We start from the raw sequence: 10,837 nt of genomic DNA on the forward strand, positions 1-10,837 counted from the left end.
AATAACACGTACACAAAACTCACGCACGCACGCCAGCCACCACGCACGGTCTCACGTCGTACTCCACTACCACTAACCACTAACTCCACGCACTAAGCTAGCTAACTAACTACTAATATCCAAAATGCTACTTCACAATTCCTACAGATAGGTTTTTCACAAAATGGGCGAAAATTTCCATCTCTCGTGATTTATCCTCAAATTTCTGAAAACTATCCATGAAACTTTTGAAAGTTAATGTTTCGGAAACTTTATCATCCTATTCCATGAAGTTTGTGCGAGCACGGCAGACCCAATGATTTGGTTTCTAAAATTTGGAACCCGTGCAGTTGAAAGTTCTTTTTTTAAGTTTGATGTTGCATATTGTGAGCCCACTTTATAAAAACTAGATGACACCCGTGCGTTGCTGCGGGAACTTTTAGCAGGCATTAGTAGAAGCTAAATTCGACAAACTCCTGTCCTCTGGTTTACATGTTCAATAGTAACAAAAATAAATAGTAGAAAGAAAGTTTAACTATAAGCAAATGGAAATAAACCAATCGACCTTGGTGAAATTCTGACAAAAAGAAATTCAAACATGTACTCTGAATCTCTGATTAGAGGAGGCAAGAATTTTACACATTGCTCTTATGTACTCTGGTTAGAGTATAGCAATTGGGTTTGTAGTCAATCTGGTCTCATATTTGTCTCTTACCAAGGATCTATTGGATACGTACGTGGGGTAATTACTAATTAGCAAAGAAGTAATCATGCTTAAGCTTGCTTTCATGCATACATGCACATGCAAGTACAGTACCAGCGACGGCATGAACACACCCATAACAGCAGCAGCCTGCAGAAAAAGGGTTTCCCCGCTTTATATTATAAAGCAACTTCCAAGATCAAGCCCAAAAGAGAAAGAAAAATAAATAAATGCCAACAATGGCAGCTCAACAAAGCATGGATGATTCGCCACCGCTGCCGCTACAAGAAATATGTCAACTTTTGACCTTCTATTAGTGACTTGGGTGAATTGGTCGTAAATTTACGACCATTTGAAACCAATTGGTCGTAAGCTGTTTGCGAGGGTCCAACCCTAAACCATAACGACCATTTTGATCAGGAAGGTCGTAATTGCCTTATACGAAATGGGCATAAAGCAGGCAGCAGTGGTCGACCAAATTATTTCTAGCTGATTATGACCAATCTAGATGGTCATGACGTTGTAAACGTGGATGCATTGATATGACTGAATGTTACCTCATCAATTTTTGCCTCTGTGTCATGTCTATGTGTCAAGTTTTGCCTCTGTGTCATGTCCATGTGTCAATTTCATCTTACGTGTCTGGATAGCACTCGGTTTGATCCAATAAAGTATGTGTGGCACGAGGCAATAACCACATCCACAAATGTTACATGTTTAAGTGAAATCAAAACATTAGCTAGTCATCATACATGCATGATTATCAACTTTGCAAATTCATTTGAATTAACATAAACATATTCTAAATTCTAGCAAGCAATCATCATATCAAGTGTTCAAGATGCTTGCCTTGGGTCTGCAGAAAGGTTGATTCACTCCATAATTTTGTAAAAATCATCTTCCCTCCATTTTTCCTATTTTCAAAATAATGCAATTACCACATAAATATAAAACAGCACAAAAAAGTTGTTTGGAAATTTTTGAAATAAATACCGACATAAACTAGATGAAAATTGAAGAATGTCAGAAAAAGAATCAATTCATTTGGAGTTGCGGTTTAAACAGTAAGGGAAGTTAAAGTTTAGTCAAAAATCTGATTTTTTTTAACTCTAAAATGAAAACGCTTCAGCGAGAAATACGTTTTCTGAGTAAGAAAACATACGAAGTAAACGGCGCCTTCACTTAAGACGAAGCGGTACAGCGTTGGGTCACTAACAGTGGGTCCCATGGGCACACGGGTCAGGTTTGACCAGTCGATGGCGCCCTCTTCTCCCGCCATGGGCCCACTGGTATGATCAGTGGGTCCCATGTATATAGAGGGGAAAAAGATTCAGGGAATATTGGAAGGATGGATTGCACGTACCTGCAGATGGATGTGAGGTGGTACCCCGGCGGGGGTTCCGTCCAAGCACACTGTTCCCTTCTCCTGTGCGGCTGCGAGGAGGGTGAGCGCGACGGGCTCTGGCTGCGGCACGCCGAACAGCATTGGACGGAGAGGGCCAACGGCGTACAGCAGCATGAGGACACGGTCGTCTGGTGGACGACGTTGGCGCTGCTGCAGGTGGAGGATCGGCTCCCCTGTCCTCAGCACCATGGCCGTCGCGTCACGCTGCCAGTAAGCCAAAAATGGTGTGGCTGTGTGCTGCACTAGCGGAGGTTGCATGACTTGGTTTTCAGCAGCTGCTGCTTCTTGCTCTTCTAAAGAATGCCGTACTCGTGCTGCACTCCACTCAACTCCTCGTCTCCTCTTTCGCAAACCCCGCCAAACCAACGAGCTGGAAAGCTATCGTACCTTTCCACGGTTTTGCTACTTCCAAATGACCCCAGATAGATTTTTCTCATTCACAAGCTCATCAGTGCTTCAGTTTTCGGAAAGCACAGTTGTACTTTTCATTCGAGAAGAGCAGAACTATGCTTGACTTCGGAAGCACAACTATACTTTAGTTTTCAGAAAAGTCCAAATGTGCTTCACGCAGAAGCACACCTATGCTTCATTTTTCAAAAAAAAAAACACACAGTTATGCTTTCACGTGATAAGCATAATTGTGCTTCACACGGGAGCACAATTGTGCTTCACGCAAAGCATTACGTGTTTTCATGCTTCTGACAGAGAGAAAACCAGAAAAGCTAAAGAAAAAACTAAAAATGAAAATAAAATAAAAACATAAACCCCAAGAAAAAATCAAAGAAAAAGCATCCCGATGCGAGAAGCAACCAGCACGTGACATGTGGCGGCGCTAGCATGCGCCACATGGCATGCTAGGGCAGTCCCACACAGAACAAGTGTCCGCGGGGACACCCAGTGAGGAGTGCCCTCCGATTAGTTGCACCCAACAATCTTAGGTGAGCCAGAAAGTTACATGGGGCAGCCCATGGGAATATATGCTTAGGTGTCGTGTATGAATAATGCAGTAAACGACAGAAATCCATGTCTGAGCCAGGAGCAGCCGCATCTAATGAGCTGTAATTTAAAATAAATAGCAAAACAAATTTCCCAAATATCTGAAATTTTTACACATGAAAGTTGAGAGAATCTTCTAGGTGCGTGCAAAGTGTCAAGGTGTTTGGACATTTGAGGAGCTTGTGAAAAAACAAAAATCCGGTATGTGCATTGCACTTTTTGAATGTTTCTTTGAGAAGCCAAAGTTGTTATTTTTGCCATGAGCTCCTCGAATGTCCAAACACTATTACTTTTTGCACGCACCTAGAAGTTTCTCTCAATTTTCATGTGTATAAATTTCAGAATTTTATGATCTTCTTTGCTTTTTTTACAATTTTACTGTTCATCGATGGGGTGCAGCTGAGCGTGGTTGCAGAAACACCGCACCTTTTTTGAGATACGGCCCTTAGGCATTTTTATTCATTCATAGACCGTACACAATCCGAGTGCAAAGCTGCACTTAGGAAAACAGGGGGTAAAAAAGGTCATACTGCTCCTCACGGCAGTAACACCATGCCTAGCCAAAACATGAGCTACTTCATTGTCTTCTCTTCCATTGTGCTGAATCTCTACCCCTGGAAAAGCGAGAGATAGGAAGACATCTCTCTGAAGATAGGACCACTCACCGAACAGTGTATCCCAGCGTTTCAGTCGTCTACTACTGGTTTGCAATCTGATATGATCTCCACTCTAGGCCATCCTCTGTCCATAGCTAGCAACATAGAATCTCTGCACCCCATCGCCTCGCATACAAATGGATCGGTGAGCCCCTCATAAGAGACATATCTCCCTACCAGAAACTCTCCTTTGTGATTTCTTGCAACTACCGCCGTCCCAGCTCTGCATCCCATAGCATCAGTTGCAGCATCCACATTTAGCTTCACCACACCTTCTGCCGGGGCTTTCCACCTTTCTTTACGCCGATGTGCGACTGTGTCGTTGGCTGGTATATTTAGAGCTCTCAAGTGCTCCTGTATTAGCTCCATAGACCTGAGCGGCTGGTACTGCCGCTCTTCATGAGTATACTTGTTGGGGTCGTTCCATATTGCCCACATCACCGAGATTACAGTGGCTGCATCCTCCTTTGCAATGAAGCTGGGGTCGAGTAGATCCCTTGTCCAAGTCAAATAGCATCGTAGGGAGGCTACAGCCAAAAAATCTATGTGCCTCTGCCCAGAACACTTGTGCATGGGTGCAGGTAACCAGAGAATGAAACAAAGTCTCATCCTCATGTCCACACAGCGCACAAATCACATCCTCGCCAATATGTCTCCTTACGAGCTCCGCCTTGGCAGGTAGAAAACCTTTCATCACCCTCCACCAGAAGATTCGAAATTTGGGTTGAACATTCAGCTTCCATAGACGCTTCCAACTTTCTTCCTCTCCCGATGAACTGCCCGCCAAGCTGTGACCCTCGTCCTTTTTTTTGTTTTAGCACTCGGTACGCCGATCTGACTGAGAAGACGCCAGATCGGTCCCAGGCCCAAGCCCAGAAATCATCTTCATTTGTCCTTGGTCTCGGCAAGTTCAAAATTGCATCGACATCTATCCTCAAAAATAGTTTCTGTAGCAGCTCCATGTTCCACTGCCCATTCTCCTCGTGCAGCAAGTCAAAGACGAGCTGCACAGGTTCATTAGACAACCTACAGATCGGCATCATTGAGGTCGTTCCATCTATCCATTGGTCATGCCAAATCTCAGTTGTCTGTCCGTTCCCCACCCGGCGTATCAAACCTTGTTTGAGAACTTCCCGCCCTTGTAAAATCGCCCGCCAAGTGCGAGATGAGCTAGCCGGACACCCAGCCTGAAGGAAATTCCCCTCTGGGTAGTAGCGGCCTCGCAAGACCCTTGCACATAAACTTTCTGGGTCTACTAGCAGTCGCCAAGCTTGCTTGGCTAACATTGCATCATTAAAGAGCTCTAGGTCGCGCAACCCTAGCCCCCCCTTAGACTTCGGGGTAGCCATCTTCAGCCATTCTTGCCAATGCATACCTTTCTTGTCAAGAGATCCTGCCCACCAATATTTGGACATTACTGTCATAATTCTACCGCACAAGACTTTAGTGAGTTTAAAACAACTCATAGAGAAGGCCGGTAGTGCTTGGACCACTGACTTGATATGCACCTCTTTCCCCGCACTCAATGCTTTCCGGAAATCCCATCCTTGAACCCTAGACCTTGCCGCCTCAAGGATATGCTCAAAATTCTGGTCTGTTATCCTCCCTGCTGCGGTTGGCAAGCCCAGATACTTCTCTGAGAGGGCCTCTCTCTGAATCTGCAGTACATTCTTAACACCTCTCTTCGTCGATGCCCCACACTTTGGGCTGAAGAACACTGAACTTTTGTGTTTATTAGCATTTTGACCTGAGCCAAGGCTATAGGCAGTCAAAATCTCATTGAGACATACTACACTTCTACTATCTGCCTTCATGAATATCAAGCAATCATCCACAAATAGCAGGTGTGAAATCCATGGGGACCTCAATCCTGCTCTAATGCCTCTGTCAATCCATCCCCCGTCATAGTTTTTCAACATGCATGAAAGGCCCTCCCCGCATAACAGAAACAGGTAAGGGGACACAGGCAACCTTGACGCAGGCCTCTCGACGGGTGGAAAGAAGGAAGGAGCTCCCCATTAACTTTGACCTGGAAGGATACAGAATTGACACATTTCATCACCAGAGATATCCAGTCCTCAGAGAAACCGAGTTGGACCATGATGCCTTGTAGATAGTCCCACTCCACTCGATCATATGCTTTCATCATATCGATCTTAACTGCACACCATCCCTGCTTCCCTTTCTTCCTCTTCATTGCGTGGACACACTCATATGCCGTTAAGATATTATCAGTTATGAGCCGTCCTGGCACAAAGGCACTTTGCTCTTCAGAGATGATTTCATCTAAAATCTCACGAAGACGGTTAGCCAAAACTTTCGAACACATCTTATAAATAACATTACACAAGGAGATGGGTATGTATTGAGTAATGTTTTGAGGATTTTTAACCTTTGGTATTAGAACAATCATAGTCCTGTTTACCGACTCCGGCATTTGTCCCTCATTCAGGAAGGTGAGGACAGCAGCAGTCACATCCTCCCCGATTAGGTGCCAATGCCGTTGGTAGAAACCTGCATTGAAGTCATCCTCGCCCGGAGCCTTCGAAGGCGCCATTCCAAATAGCGTTGCCTTCACTTCTTCCACTTTGAATGGTCTCGACAGCCGCTCGTTCATCTGCTCAGTTACCTTAGCCGGAACATGATGCAGCACCTCGTCTATAACTAATTCTTCCTGTGCCGTATAGAGATTGGTATAGAAATTCTGGACCTCTTCATGGATGGCCTCCTTGCTCTCACAGACCTGTCCATTGGAGTCCACCAGCGCCGAGATCTTGTTGCGCGCGCTTCTAGCAGTAGACTGTGCATGAAAGAATTCAGTGTTCCGATCTCCCGCACACAGCCAGTTGACTCGGGATCTTTGCTTCGCCATTATTTCCTCTCTCAGTAAAAGCTCATTCAGCTGCCTGGCAAGATCCTTCTCCCGCTGAGATGATCCCCTGTACAGGGAATTACTCTTCTCCCTCTCAAATTCCTTTCTCAGCTTCTTCAGTTTCCTTCTGACATCACCAAATTTCTTTGTTTTCCAGTCAGTGAGGTGTCCTTGCATGTGTATAAGATTTCTTTGGAGGTCCCCGAGGGAAAAGTTCCCCGTCCCATGCATCCAGCCACTCTCCACTGCGGATAGGTAAGATTCTTCCCGATGCCACGCATCCTCATACATAAACCGACGATGTCCCCCCCCCCCCCATCATCCGCATCTAATTTCTTAATGCGGGCTGACACTAAGCAATGGTCCGACCTTGGGGAAGGCACATGCCGAACTCTGGTTGCTTCGTACAAGCTCAAAAAGGCCGGGTTTGCAAGAAATCGGTCCAGTCTTACTTTCACATTAGCATCATCATCCTGTCTATTATCCCACGTGTAAGGGATACTCGTGAATCCCAAGTCATGGAAATCACAATCCGCTATCACCTCGCGGAAACCTGCCATCGTCCACTCCGCTCTATCATGTGACCCGAAATACTCACTGTTATCAGTGATCTCATTGAAGTCTCCACCACATAGCCACGGCAAAGAGCTTTGTGCATTCAACTGCCTCAATCGATCACAACTTTGGGCTCTATCACTTCGACGGGCTTTAGCATAGAATCCAGTGAAATGCCACGTCTTGCGATCCGACCCCACATTCTCTACCTTTACATCTATATGCTGATCTGAATAGTTGTTCAAAGTTACATCCACTTCATGCGACCAAAATAAGGCCAATCCGCCACTTAAGCTAGAACTGCTTACGGGCACACCAGAAACACCGCACCTAGTAAATGACACCTTTTGCGCTAAGTAAGAATCGATCTATCACCTACTACAAGGCAGAACTCTGGCTCACATCTAGCGCAGTGATACTGGGCCGGCCCAGTATTGTAGCCATGAAATTGTATTTTTATTCTCTGTGGTTCAGGGCCGGCCCTGAGCATGTGCAGCCGGTTCGGTCACACGGGTCCCCCACCGATTAGGCATACATATATACTAATAGAATCAAGCAGCTGGAAAATCCTATATGACGCACGTTGCATCAAGTTGTCGAGCTTTCGCAAGGGTTTGAGAGCGAGAGAGGATCTGGGCTGGCCCGCCCAGCACTTCAACCATTCCAGTTTTGGGACCTGCCAGCAGGTTCCTAGTGTTGACACCAGATTTTGGCACGGTGAAGAACTTAATTAAGATGGTCTCAAATGGAGAAGTGCTCAAAGTGAGAAAGTTCCGTATCGTCAAAAGGAAAAACTTTGATATTTGGGCCATAGTCATCCGGTCTCATCTCTAAGGCCGAAGTTCTGTTCGAAGTACTCAGATTTTGTATTCAGAATACTATTCGGCTGATTACGCCCCCAAGATGGTCTCGTATGGGAAAAGTTTCAACTGCAAAGTTCTTCGTCTCGTCGAAACAGACGATTTTGATAGAAGAATCGTCCCCATCCAAGATTGTATGCGAAAGTTACAGGCAAAATCGTGCGCTGCAGCAGTGTTTGGCCGGATCATCCGGGAAATTGAAGCACCGAAAACAACAAAAGATTTATGATGAAGCCGGATGATCTGGGTCCAGTCCCGGATGATCTGGGTGGATGCCGGAAAATCCGGATAGAAGTCCGGACGTCTGGACAACTTTTTCTACTATAGACTTTAGAAAAACGGCCCGAAACACCATCAAGATGGCCTCACATCGAAAAGTGTTCAACATTAAAGTTGTGCGTCTCATCGAGGCGGTTGATTTTGATATAAAAACGTCCAAATCCGAGGTCGTATGTGGATTCTAGAGCCAAAACAGTGAGTTGCTATCAGAAAACTGGGCTAGGCCGGATCATCCGGGCCTAGAGCCGGACATCCAGGCCGGAGGTCGTGAGAAGTCCGAGTTTGGTTAGATTTTGATGATTTGTACGGCAAGGCAAGTCCTTTTCTTGTACGGGAAGTCCATCCGCCTCTTATATAGATAAGAGGTGACGGCTGATTGAACAACAACACACAATCGAAGCCAACCCTAATTCTTCTTAGTTCTCGTTCTTCATTCGTTCTTCTTCATTGCAGGGCGGCGAACCTCGAGGCCCTAGGGGCGGTCAAGCCGACCTAGGGCAGCCCATAGCCGCCGCGCGCCCTGACGGGGTCCCTTCCGGGCGCGTGGGTTTTCGGGTCTACAAAAGCGCCTGCCGGATTGTCTTGCGTACCGCGCTTCCGGCGGGTCTCCTTCGACGTGAGCTGCGGTGCATCACCCTCGGCGTTGGAAGTACACGGTGACGTATTCGTGTGCGAACACACTTTTTGGCGACTCCGCTGAGGATCGAAGCTTTGAACGATCTCCGGCCCGTTCTTGCTATGAAGAGATCGTCATCTAGGGTTTGCAATCTACAAAGGTAACATGAATACCCAATTCACTTATGTAGATGCAAATAATGCATACGTTGTTGCTAGATCGTTTAATGAGCATAATGTATCGGCTAGCCCTAGCTTTATCAATCATGCATTTAATTATGTGCAAGAGGCGATGCAACAAAATCTCCATGCTTCTACCTCATATAATTTTAGCAACATGGAACATATGTATACGAACTCTCATGCATCGGCAGCCCCACAAATCCATATGCCGATGAACAACATGATGAGTTCTGTTAATCAAGTTGAAACACTTCACATAGGAACTTTTGATAGTATGCAACAAAGTGTTTCACATTTTTATTCATCGGCAACTAGCTTGCAATATGTTAATCAAAACATGCCGGTGGATACGGGAATTGGCTATGCTACTACTAGTTATCCGGCCAATTACCCTCAATCATCATATGCTACACCTCATGCTACTAATTGTTTGGCACCATATGCAACTATGGGTATTCATAATTCGGCTTCGCACCTTCACGCTAATAGCCGAATAAGTGAAAATTCTATAGGATCATATGTGTCTTCACCTAGTATCGTAGCATAAAATGTTTCCCCTGCAAAATTACAGAATTTTGGTGACATATCGTTACCAAAAGAGTCTAAAAGTGTCGGGGGCAATTCTATCCAGATTGGGTCATTAAGAAAAATCTTACGTCTTTTTGGGACAAATGCAATGTTGTTCTACATGAATTAATAAAAGAGGGAAAGCCTATTAATTCTGCTGCAATTCAAGCTAGATTATGTCAAAAAGAGAAAGCATTGGGTGTGGATAGAATTATCAAAAAAGATGGTGATTCGGATAACAAAGTTAATTCGGCTATTGAAAAGACCGAGTCAAATATTACGTATGTCGAATCTATTCTAGAAAAACAGGATGACAAGGTGTTGGGGAGCTATTCGAAAGAGGAACAACCTATCGTTCAAGTAACGCAACGATCATGCTCTCCCAACGTGTTTGAAAAGGTATGTCTAGCAAGTGATTTACCTATCTTCCGATTTGGTCGCAACTTTATCGTTGATGCTTCTATAAGAGATATTCTCATAAGTAATTTTGAAAGACCAATGACGAAGGGAAATTTACTTGTTAGCAATAAAACTGTTATAGAACATATCGGTCAATCTATTGTGCCATTTATAAAGACCGATAGTGACCTATTATTGCAGCCAAAGTTTTTCCCATTGTTTTATCAAAATTTCATATCTAATTGGGTAGCTTTCCTTGTTTCTTACTTGGCTTGCACTTGGTCTCAATTGAGACATGTGTATTCTAACTATTTTCGTTTCAGAAATTTAAAGCCAAGGTCAAATTCTTTTGAGAAATCCGATGCTAATATAATATCTTATCCAAATACATTGGAGATAGGGTGTAAAACACAATGCATAGCCGAATGGGGAGATTCTAAATCTGAACCATTCGTTTGCTTACTTCCAAAGCCGTTTGCACACCAAGATCGGCTAAAAACAAAACGTATACCTTCGATTCAAACATGTGCGATCAAATCTTTGATTTGTTGTTGGAAAATAATTACATTAGAATTCTTGATCACCATGTCAAGACATCTATCCAAGGACGAATTTATTGTAAGTTGCATGATTCGTTCAAGCATAGTATTGAGGATTGCAACATGTTTCGTCAAATAGTTAAATCGGCCATTGATAAAGGATGATTGAAATTTGTTGAGACACCAAGAAATGACGAGTCCATTCCAATTGGTCCCAATGGTAAAAGGT

This window comes from Triticum aestivum, chromosome 3A (genome assembly GCF_018294505.1).
Source record: "Triticum aestivum cultivar Chinese Spring chromosome 3A, IWGSC CS RefSeq v2.1, whole genome shotgun sequence".
Classification (NCBI taxonomy): Eukaryota; Viridiplantae; Streptophyta; class Magnoliopsida; order Poales; family Poaceae; genus Triticum; species Triticum aestivum.